We start from the raw sequence: 10,422 nt of genomic DNA on the forward strand, positions 1-10,422 counted from the left end.
CCAAGTAAGATGCAACTAAGCTGATCATCTATATAGTGTATCTACCTGGGGCCCTGAGACGCCTCATGCCATGCCACGGTAGAGTAGATTTTGATGTCTCGGGTGCCATCTCAGACCATTCTGATTGAATGAAATGCTCGAGAGGAAGGGGCTGGAAGTGGCATGATGCTCAGGGTTGCAGCAGGAAAATCGCCACCCTAAGAGGAGAAATAAATAAATGCATTAATTCTTCTGGTGGAGGCAGCAGAATTGAGCTGAAGGAAACTGGGAGAAGGTCCTGTTTGGGGGTACAACTTTATCACATGAATCAGAAAAACCTTTGGGAGACAATTTTTTTTAAAGATTTATTTTTTTTTGAGAGAGAGAGAGAGTGCACAGGAAGAGGGACAGAGGGAGAGAATCTTCAAGCAGATTCTCTGCTGAGCACAGAGCCCAACTAGGAGGCTCGATCTCAGGACTCTGAGATCATGACCTGAGCTGAAAACAAGAGTCATATGCTCAACTGACTGAGCCCACCCAAGGGCCCCTTGGGAGACAATTCTTAGTCAGTCTACGCAGAGGATCATCACCACAGAGGCTCACCTTCAAAGCTGAAGGATGTATTCTTGGAGCATTAAACTTCAGAAGTGGTTGATGACATATCCAGGAACAGTCTCCCATCTTCTCGTAGGAACGCCAATTGCTTGAACCCTCTTGAGAAGCAGTTTTCAAATAGTTAGTAAGAGCCATGAAACCGTGTGTAACCTCTGACCTAACAATTTCCACTTTGGAGACTCTATCCTAAGGAAATGACCCAAATGCTTGAAAATTCATCATGCACAGATTGTCATCCCAGTGCCACCGATCTCATCAGGCTATGGAAAAATGAGGCACAAAGTATGCAAAACAACCGATGTACTGTAGTCCAACCCCTCCCCACTTCCCTAGCCCCCGCCAGGTGCCCAGCATCCACACATGCTCTTCTTTCCGTTCGTTTACTTGCAAAAATGCTCCCTGTATCACAATCACGTGCCCTGTGCCAAAGGCACTCACCCCCTTCTCAAAGGAGACAACCCAAAGTCTCATCCTTGTTTTATATCAAGCTTCAAGGGCAATACCGCTGGGTGATGGTCTTTGCTTTTGTTTATTTCTGGATGTGGCACTTCGTAATTCATAATTTCACCTGCAGTTAAAGGAGAACATGTCCCACTCCCAATAGTCCCAATACGAGATGAGAGTAAGATAACAGAAAACCTGTAATACCATGTCCATTTAGAAAAGGAAGGGGAGAAGGGCGCCTGCGTGGCACAGTCGGTTAAGCGTCCGGCTCTTGATTTCTGCTCAGGTCATGATCTCAGGGTCCTGGGATCGAGTCCCGCATGAGGCTCCATGCTCAGCAGGGAGTCTGCTTGTCCCTCTTCCTCTGTTCCTCCCCCAACTCGTCCTCTCCCCCTCTCTCTAAAAGAAATAAATAAATCTTAAAAAAAAAAGAAAAGGAAGGGGAGACATCACCCATGGTGGTCCCCAAAGTGTCATATGTGTCACACTCTGCCGGAGAGGAGAAAGGAGGGGCTCCCCATTCTGATGAAGGAGTGAGTTGTTTGGGCCACATTTCTGTTGCCCCTGGTTTTGGCTCTCTGGGAAGATAAACCTTGTCCCTCCTTGTCCTGCCCACATCTGAGGAAGGCACAGGGAAGGAGTCCCCTTTTGGGGGTGTGGCAGCCTCCTTCCTGGCGGGTAAGCTAGGTATATGGTGCGGTAAGCACTCAGGTCCTTGATTGTGAGGCTGGAAGACCAGCTTGATAAAGACCCCTTTATCAGCTTGGGGTCATCTTGGGGCTCTCTTTGCTTCTGGGCAATTCTAGACTAATGATCAAAGAGGACAGTTACCAACCAGTAGATTTCAAGGTGGGTGGATTTTCAGTCCTTGTTGCCAAGTCCAATCCCCTGGCTCCAAGCTTAATGAGCTTCCTTGGTTTCTGCTTTAGAATAATTCAAAACAATAACCTGAGATGAAGAGGGTTTGTGGGGATAATTGGTATTTTCCCCAGGCAGGGAATGTCCAGCCTGAGGTGCTTAGAAAAGGCTGGGAGGGGGGCGCCTGGGTGGCTCAGTTGGTTAAGCGACTGCCTTCGGCTCAGGTCATGATCCTGGAGTCCCAGGATCGAGTCCCGCGTCGGGCTCCCTGCTCAGCAGGGAGTCTGCTTCTCCCTCTGACCCTCCACCCTTAAAAAAAAAAAAAAAGAAAAGGCTGGGAGGATCAGGCTTGGCTCCTCTCAGGTTTCTGCTTTAACTGGTCCTACTTGTTGTCTCCAAATCTTGCTTTGTCCACTTTGCACAGTTGTCTGATTCAGCCATCTCGGAATATAGGCTGCAGGGGTCCTATTAGGAAAGCTGTATTTTCTTCTCTGTCTGCTTTCAGATGGATCAGCTTCACCATCCAAAACTTGTTTCTTCCTTGTAGAACCTTTCTGAATGGCACAAGGAGCAACCAAAAGAACACCTCTATCTCAATTCTTTCATGAAGCCCCATAAGGCCCTAGCCTTGCTGGGCACACAGTTTGCAAAAAAAGGACCACTTTAAGCCATATAACCAGGTTCACAAGACAGAGAGCTTTTCTCTGCCCTCCACCCTCTGACCTTGCTTTAGTCAATTCCACATTATTCCAACTGGCCCTTACCAGACCCCACTTCTAGGACCCAATTTCTGTATAGGATTCTTCCAGTGGTCTATGACCGAAGAATCAAATCATTATGTTCTTTTTTTTTTCCTAAGATTTTATTTATTTATTTTGACAGAGAGAGGGAACACAAGCAGGGGGAGTGGGAGAGGGAGAAGCAGGCTCCCCGCGGAGCAGGGAGCCCGATGCGGGGCTCGATCCCAGGACCCTAAGATCATGACCTGAGCCGAAGGCAGACGCTTAACGACTGAGCCACCCAGGCACTCCCCAGATCATTGTGTTCTTGTGATAAGTTCAACTTATCAAATGGGTGTCAAGTAGTGTTGGATTGTGAGGTGGGGGTGGAGGACTGAACATTTTCCATACTTCGATTTTAGTTTTTCAGTACTTATGCCCCAAATGTTTAGGCAGTGCGACAGTGTCAGGGCCTTTCAGCCAATGACCCCCAGGGACACACCTGTCGTTGAACAAGTTGGGTTTATTACTCATCACAGGTGAGGAAAAATGAACACCATGGGGGAAACCATGAGGTCTCTCAGTAACAGAAGTGTGATGGGGTTCCTCCAAGTAGGTAAGACTAAAGGGTAAGGAGGGCAGAAATTGAGCAAGAACGTAATAGAAGGATTGGATTCTATCCAGGCAGTCCAGCCTAGATAAGAAGTCATGTCACAGAAAGATGATTTGGAGAGCACAGGGAAAGAGGACAGTGGTCAACAGCGTTCAGTACTAGGGAGACGAGCAGAAAGAAAAGGACTGAATTTTGTCAGGACCGATATCGATTGAGTAATAGGGGTGGAAGCCAGATCGCAGCAGTTGAGGAGTGGACAGGAGAGCAAGATTTGGAGACAACAAATACAGACAATTCTTTTGAGAGGCATGGCCACGAAGGAAGAAGAAAGGACAATAGTTAGAGAGGGCCAGAGTCAAGATGTTGATTATGTTGGTGTTGTTTTAAAGGGAAAGACTTGGGTTTGTTTAAATGCTGGTGAGAAACATTAAAGGGTGGAGAAGAGATTGAAAATAGAGGGTAAAGGGGTGGAAATGGAAGAGAGGAGTCATGAGAGAATTCAATCACTCAGTCAACAAGTGTTTGAGGGGCTGCCATATTCCCCACATTACATAGGTCCTGAAAACGCAGTGGTAATCAAGACTCAGAGCACAGGTGGACAGTCTGGGCTCAGATGGAGCAACGCGTCTTCCACTGTGACAAGGAGAGAGGAGACAAGAATGGCTGCTGAAGTGGGTGAGTTTTTAGTGGCGGGAAGGTAGAGAGCTGAGGGGCTTCTTGCCTAACAATGTCCGTTTTCCCTGAAGAGTAGGAAGCAGAGGACGCCTGGGTGGCTCAGTTGGTTAGGCGACTGCCTTCGGCTCAGGTCGTGATCCTGGAGTCCCGGGATCGAGTCCCGCATCGGGCTCCCTGCTTGGCGGGGAGTCTGCTTCTCCCTCTGACCCTCCCCTCTCTCATGTGCTCTCTCTCATTCTCTCTCTCTCAAATAAATAAATAAAATCTTTAAAAAAAAAAAAGAGTAGGAAGCAGAGTCTTTTTGCTACAACCGAGGGCTAAAAGTGGCAAAGGTTTCAAATGGAAAATGTGATGGTTAATTTTTTTTTTCAAAAAATAAAAATGGTATTTATTCAGCTTTTTGGAAATATAAATAACACAATAGATGACAAAGAGCAAAACAAAACAAACCTCTGACATGTTATATGATCAATCACTTCCAGGCACAACAGCATTTATTAATGAATATAAAAAAATAAATTTGATTTTATTTTTATCTGCTTTCCTCCCAGCTTTAACTACATAGGTGTTTTTGGAAGCTTGAGTTACTAAGAAAATTCCACAGCTATACCGTTCCCTACAATGTGACTGAGTGAGGTTACGGTCCCACTCCCATAGGGAAATAAATGTCTGTCATTGGGGATTCTGAACAAAATGTGATGGTTAATTTTATGTTTCAACTTGGCTGGGCCACTGTACCAGGATATTTGGTCAAACACTCGTCTAAGTGTTGCTGTGAAGGTTTTTTTTTTCAGATGAGATTAATGTTTAAATCAGTGGACTTTTGAGTAAAGGAGATTACCCTCCATAATATGGGTGAGCCTCATCACTCAAAGGCCTTAAGAGCGAAAGACTGAGGTTCCCTGAGGAAGAGGGAATTCTGCCAACAGACTGCCTTCGAACTCAAGTTGCAACATCAAATTTTCCCTGGGCCTCCAGCCTGCTGGCCGACCCTGTCAAATTCTAGCTTGTCAGCCCCCACGGTCATGTGAGTCAATTCCTTACAATTGCTCTTTCTCAATAGACGGATAGATAGATAGATTGTAGAGCTATATCTTATTGGTTATGTTTCTCTGGAGAACTCTGAGAGAACCTACAGAGAGAGGTTGAATCTGCTGACTTGGGATACAGAGAAGGATTGCTGGATGGCATCAAAGACTGAGTTGAGGTCGGAGACCATGAATTTGTAGTCCACCCATCCACGTGGTTGCAGGATTTTCTCTTGAGTGCTCAGCAGCCCTAGATAAGGAAGCAGAAAGAAGGCAGAAGTATTTGGATTGATCTGGATTTGGAGTTTTGGAGAAATGGAATGGAAATACAAGGGGGGGGTAGGATAGGGAGTTATCAAATGATGTACCGCACATTTAGTCTAGATTGGAAAAGAATTGAAGACAGAAATGGGTTACTTGAGTAGGAGAACATGGAAGAATCGGGGACTGAAATCTGGTGAGATTAAAAAAAAACCAACCAACCAACCAACCAACCAACCAAAACAACAACAAACAGTGTGTTATGGGTTGAATTGTGTCCCCTCCAAAAAAGAGATGAAGTCCTGATCTCCAGGGCTTCAGAATCTGAACTTGTTTGGAAATAGGATCTTTTACAGAGGTAATCCAGTTCAAACAAGGTCATTAGTGTGGACTCTAATCCAACAGCACTTTATGTGTTCTTATAAAATGGGGAAATTTGACACAGAGACAGACATGCATAGAGGCAAGACAACATAAAGATGCAGGAAGAACGCCATGTGAAGCCAGAGGATTGGAGTGATGCACCTATAATCCGAGCAACACCAATGATTGCTGGCAACCCACTGCAAGCTACTAAGAGGCAAGGAAGGAATCCCTTAGAGATTTCAGAGGGAGCACGACCCACCTAACACTTTAATTTCAGACTTCTAGCTTCCAGAACTGTGAGGCAATAAATTCCTGTTATTTTGAGCCACCCAGTTTGTGGTGCTTATTACAGAAGCCATAGGAAACTAACACTACGTATGTGGAGAGTAAGGGAGTCAAAAAGCCTGAACGATAGGAGTTGATTAAAGAGTAGATTCTAGGGCGCCTGGGTGGCTCAGTTGGTTAAGCGACTGCCTTCGGCTCAGGTCATGATCCTGGAGTCCCGGGATCGAGTCCCGCATCGGGCTCCCTGCTCGGCGGGAAGCCTGCTTCTCCCTCTGACTTTCCTCCCTCTCATGCTCTCTGTCTCTCATTCTCTCTCTCTCAAATAAATAAATAAATAAAATCTTAAAAAAAAAAAAGAGTAGATTCTAATTGGGTCCAGACCCCTGAAACAGTTAGTTAATCTTGAGGGGGTGTACAGAATAATCAGCTCCCCCGGCATTTCTGCAAGACCCAGACTTGCAGGGGCTGATGCTGAGTAACTAGGGGGCTTCACTGGAGCCACTGGACTCTTTCCTATGTCATCCCAAGTCTCACTGGTGGTTGCAGGGCACCCCAGCGCAAACCAGGGGTTCAGAATGTAGGACCTCCCCAAGGAAACCATTTTGAGATCAAATGAGCACTGCCTTGCTTCCACCAAACATCGCTACGAGGCCCTTTTGTGTGAAGCTGTAAGGGCAAACAGACCTGCGGTTCACCATAGGGTGACTTCCTTTGGCCGTCACTAGGCAACAGATCTGGATAGATCCATCTGTAGCCAATTACGTGCTCTCCAGAACAACACACTTTCTTTAGGAAGCAAACCTAAAAGTCCTAGATTACCAAGACCACAGCAGAAATCCTTTACTTTGCTAAAAACACTTAGACCTTTTGGAATTGCTTCAAAATGAAGTCAAAACGTCATGCTGTGCATTGGGTGCTAAGTTGTAGTTAAGACAGTCATTATTGTTTGAGAGGTGTCTGGGTTTTTTTATAAAGCTAAGGTGGCAGGTGACCCATTTCATTGACCTACTTTCAGTTTAAATAGAAAGTGTCAACTAAAACCCACCTCATGCCAGTTGCAGGGATCTGTCTTTCAATATCGATGTATTGAGGAAAAATATTACCTCTGGTTTCCTCATAATTAACAAGGAATTCCTATTGGACGTTGGCTCCCAAAACGACTAGGACACAGGTCCTGGCCTCAGTGGTATGTGCTACAACCTAGTTGGGGAGATAGTACGTGCAGATAGAAAGATAATAATATAAAGTAGCACGGGGAAATATTTCACTTAAACCTCACAACAATCCTGTAAGGGAGGCACTATTATTGTGGCCATTTTACAGATGAGAAAATCAAGGCACAGACAGGTTAAGTAAATCGCCCAAGACAATATAGCTATAAAATGGAACCTTCCGGTACTTGAGTTCAGGTAGTTTGGTTTCAGAGCTCATACTCTTAAGACAACACTTGAATAAAAATGAGTGATTCTTTGAATGGCAGCCCAGGTATTCCAAGTGTTGAGCTAGAACAATTGGGAGAGGAACGCCGTTTGAACATAATTTCACATTCTAGTCCCGAGTTAATAATATGGATAGCTTTTTCAAAGTACACTAGGTTATCATAGACAGTCAACCAATACCTATCAATTATTATAAAAATACTCCAGACACAGGTGAGTGTGAGGAAGGCTCTGGGTCATGCATACCTCAGTGGGGACTCTTCTCCTCTCTGGCTTCTCGCCTTCATCATTTCCTCTGACTCCACTCTGATGGTCTGCCATCTGGCCAGATGAGAAAATATAATGACTAATAAAGGACATACAATCTTACATTTGCATTTAAAGAACAATAGCTCTTATGTTATAAACATTATTGTGTATCAGCCTATTTGTGTCTATGGTATCAATCTTGATCAAAAACCTGAGGGTCTCCCTACTCCTCCACCATCTTAACTCCTGCAAAGCCTATGGAATTAGTATTATTATTACTCTGTTTGGCAGCTGAGGAAACTGAGGTGCATATTTTTTAAAGATTTATTTTTTTACTTCAGAGAGAGGGGGAGGAGCAGAGGGAGGGGAGAGAGAGAATCTCCACCAGACTTCCGGCTAAGTGCAGAGCCGGATGGGGGGCTTGATCTCACCACCCTGAGATCATGATCTGAGCTGAAATTGAGATTCAGATGCTTAATGGACTGAGCCGCCCAGGTGCCCTGAAACTGAGGTGCATATTGGTTAAAGGGCACACAGCTAACGAGTGGTGGTGGGGACCAGGTCTGACCGACTGTGTTCTGTTTTCTTCTCTTTTTTTTAAGATTTTTTTTTTTGAGAGAGAGAGCGAGTGGGAGGAGGGCAGAAGGAGAGGGAGAGAATCTTAAGCAGGCTCCATGCCCAGTGCAGAGCCCGACGTGGGCCTCGATCCCACGACCCTGAGATCATGACCTGAGCTGAAATCAAGTCAGACGCTTAACCGGCGGAGCCACCTAGGGGTCCCCTATGGTCTGTTCTCTTAAACTCTGTAACCCTAACGAGTTCCATGCAATATTGAATGAGAAAATTATGTCTGCGTGTCAATTGACTATGCTGTTTAATATTCCTAGTAATAATATTCCTATTATATGTCCATTCTGGATACCTCTTCTCAGCTTATTTGGAATGTCACTGCTCTAGGATTCCCCATCATTACTGTATTCAGAGAAACCAGAATTTCTCTATTTCTATATTGTAAGGCAAACTTCTCTAATTTGAGCTAACTCATTAAATTCACCCACTCTATTCCTATTTAGGGGTGCCCATATGTCCGTGCATGCATGTATGTGTCTTGAATGCATGCACCCGTGTGAGTGTGTATTAAGCAATAATTCAGCTCAGGGGATCTATTCAATGAAGGACCTTAGCTATAATAGCCTTGCATTTCTAGATGCTTTTGCTGCGAGAGAACTATTACACACACACACACATACACACAGACACACACACATACACACAGACACACACACATGTGTGACTTGGGTTGGGTCAAGTCAGCAAAATCATCCCTACCTTAAGGCCAATGGGGGAGGTGGTTCTGGGAGCCCCATGTGCTGGAACTCATGTATGGGGCATGCTGAGAGAGAGAATAAGTCCCTGATGTAGAAAAAGAAGAGTTACTGGAGGCTCATAAACTGAGACTGGAAAGGGGTGAGGGACCAGCTTCCCTGGATGCCACTCAATCACCTTGCTCTGTGACACCTTTTCTCATGAAAGCTACCCTGATGTGCATTTTACCTTGATTTGTTCTGGATTTAAAACATAGACTGCAATGATCAGAGAAGGCATTGTGAAGTGGTTTTCCCAGGCTCCTGTGAATGATGACTTAAAATGTTCTATCCACTATCTATTCTTCTCGAGGCTCACCACTGCCAGCCTAGTTCAGGCTGTCATTTTCTCCCGCCCGAATGATCACTCACTGGCCTGGGTAACCACAGTGACTCCCACATTCTGTCCATCCGACGGACCGGTTACCAGAGTAATGGTCCTTCAACATCACACATGACATTCACTCCCCTGGCCTGAACTTCTCAGTGGCTCCCTGGATTTCCAGTAGCAGAAAGTGTAAACTTATCTGTTAGCCTATCAAGACCCTTCCCCACCAGGCCTCACCCCAGCCACCCCTATGCCCTTATTTCCTGCAGCTCCTAACATACTTCTACTCTGGTCAGGCCTATCCCATCGTGCCCCATGAACCTAGCAAGCCCATTCACTCACGGATTGTCCTAGTATGATGAAATGCTGTATTTGTTTCATTCAAAAATGTATTGCAGGCCTACTCTGTGCCAGGATCTTGATGAGGTCCTAGATTCCAAAAGTGAGCAAGACAGTCCCTTGCCACTGGGAGGAGGTGACCGACAGATGAAAAGGCAATCACAATAAGTAATATGGTGAAGGAGGCCCAGGGAACCGCGGGAGCCCGGGAGAGAGGCACCTAACCCAGACTCGGGGCAGCAGGGAAGGATTCAAGAAATGGTGTCATAATCCTGAGACACGAAGGATGAGTTCTTACTCCCTCGAGGCAGGCCAGGAGCTGGAGAGGACAAGTGACATCTCCAGTCCAAAGAGCAGCATTAGGCCTGGAGAGAGACCTGACCTGTGCACGGACCTGCCCGTAGTTCAGTCCGGCCGGAGGGTTGAGAGCGGGGAGGTGAGAGTGTTATGGGAACGCACCGGGGAAGCAGGGAATCGAAGACAACAGAGACCGAGGAGTCTGAATACGGTGCAGGCATTTTGCATTGAGCACGTGCCACGCACTGTCCTGGGCGCAGAAGAGGCGCTCACGAGTGGTTCTTCCTTGACCCTTCTGCCTCTCCACCTGCTAGGCCATCTAACAGATTCATTTTGGCCGAGGGATAATGTATGAGTCATGCTGCAGTAACAACGCCAAGCTCTCAGTGGCTGACCCCAATAGCATTTAATTTCTTGCTCTCACAAATTCTGCTGCAAGCCCAGGTGACGCGCCGGGGGCAGCTTTCCTCCATGTGGTGACTCAGTGATCGCTGCCGCTCTGATTTTGTGGCACCCACACTTCCACATGTGCTTCCACAATCACTGTGGGCGGGCGGAGAGAA

Source organism: Mirounga angustirostris, unplaced genomic scaffold (assembly GCF_029215605.1).
Source record: "Mirounga angustirostris isolate CCGP_5_RB_7025 unplaced genomic scaffold, mMirAng1.0.hap1 SCAF_11, whole genome shotgun sequence".
In the NCBI taxonomy this organism is placed as follows: Eukaryota; Metazoa; Chordata; class Mammalia; order Carnivora; family Phocidae; genus Mirounga; species Mirounga angustirostris.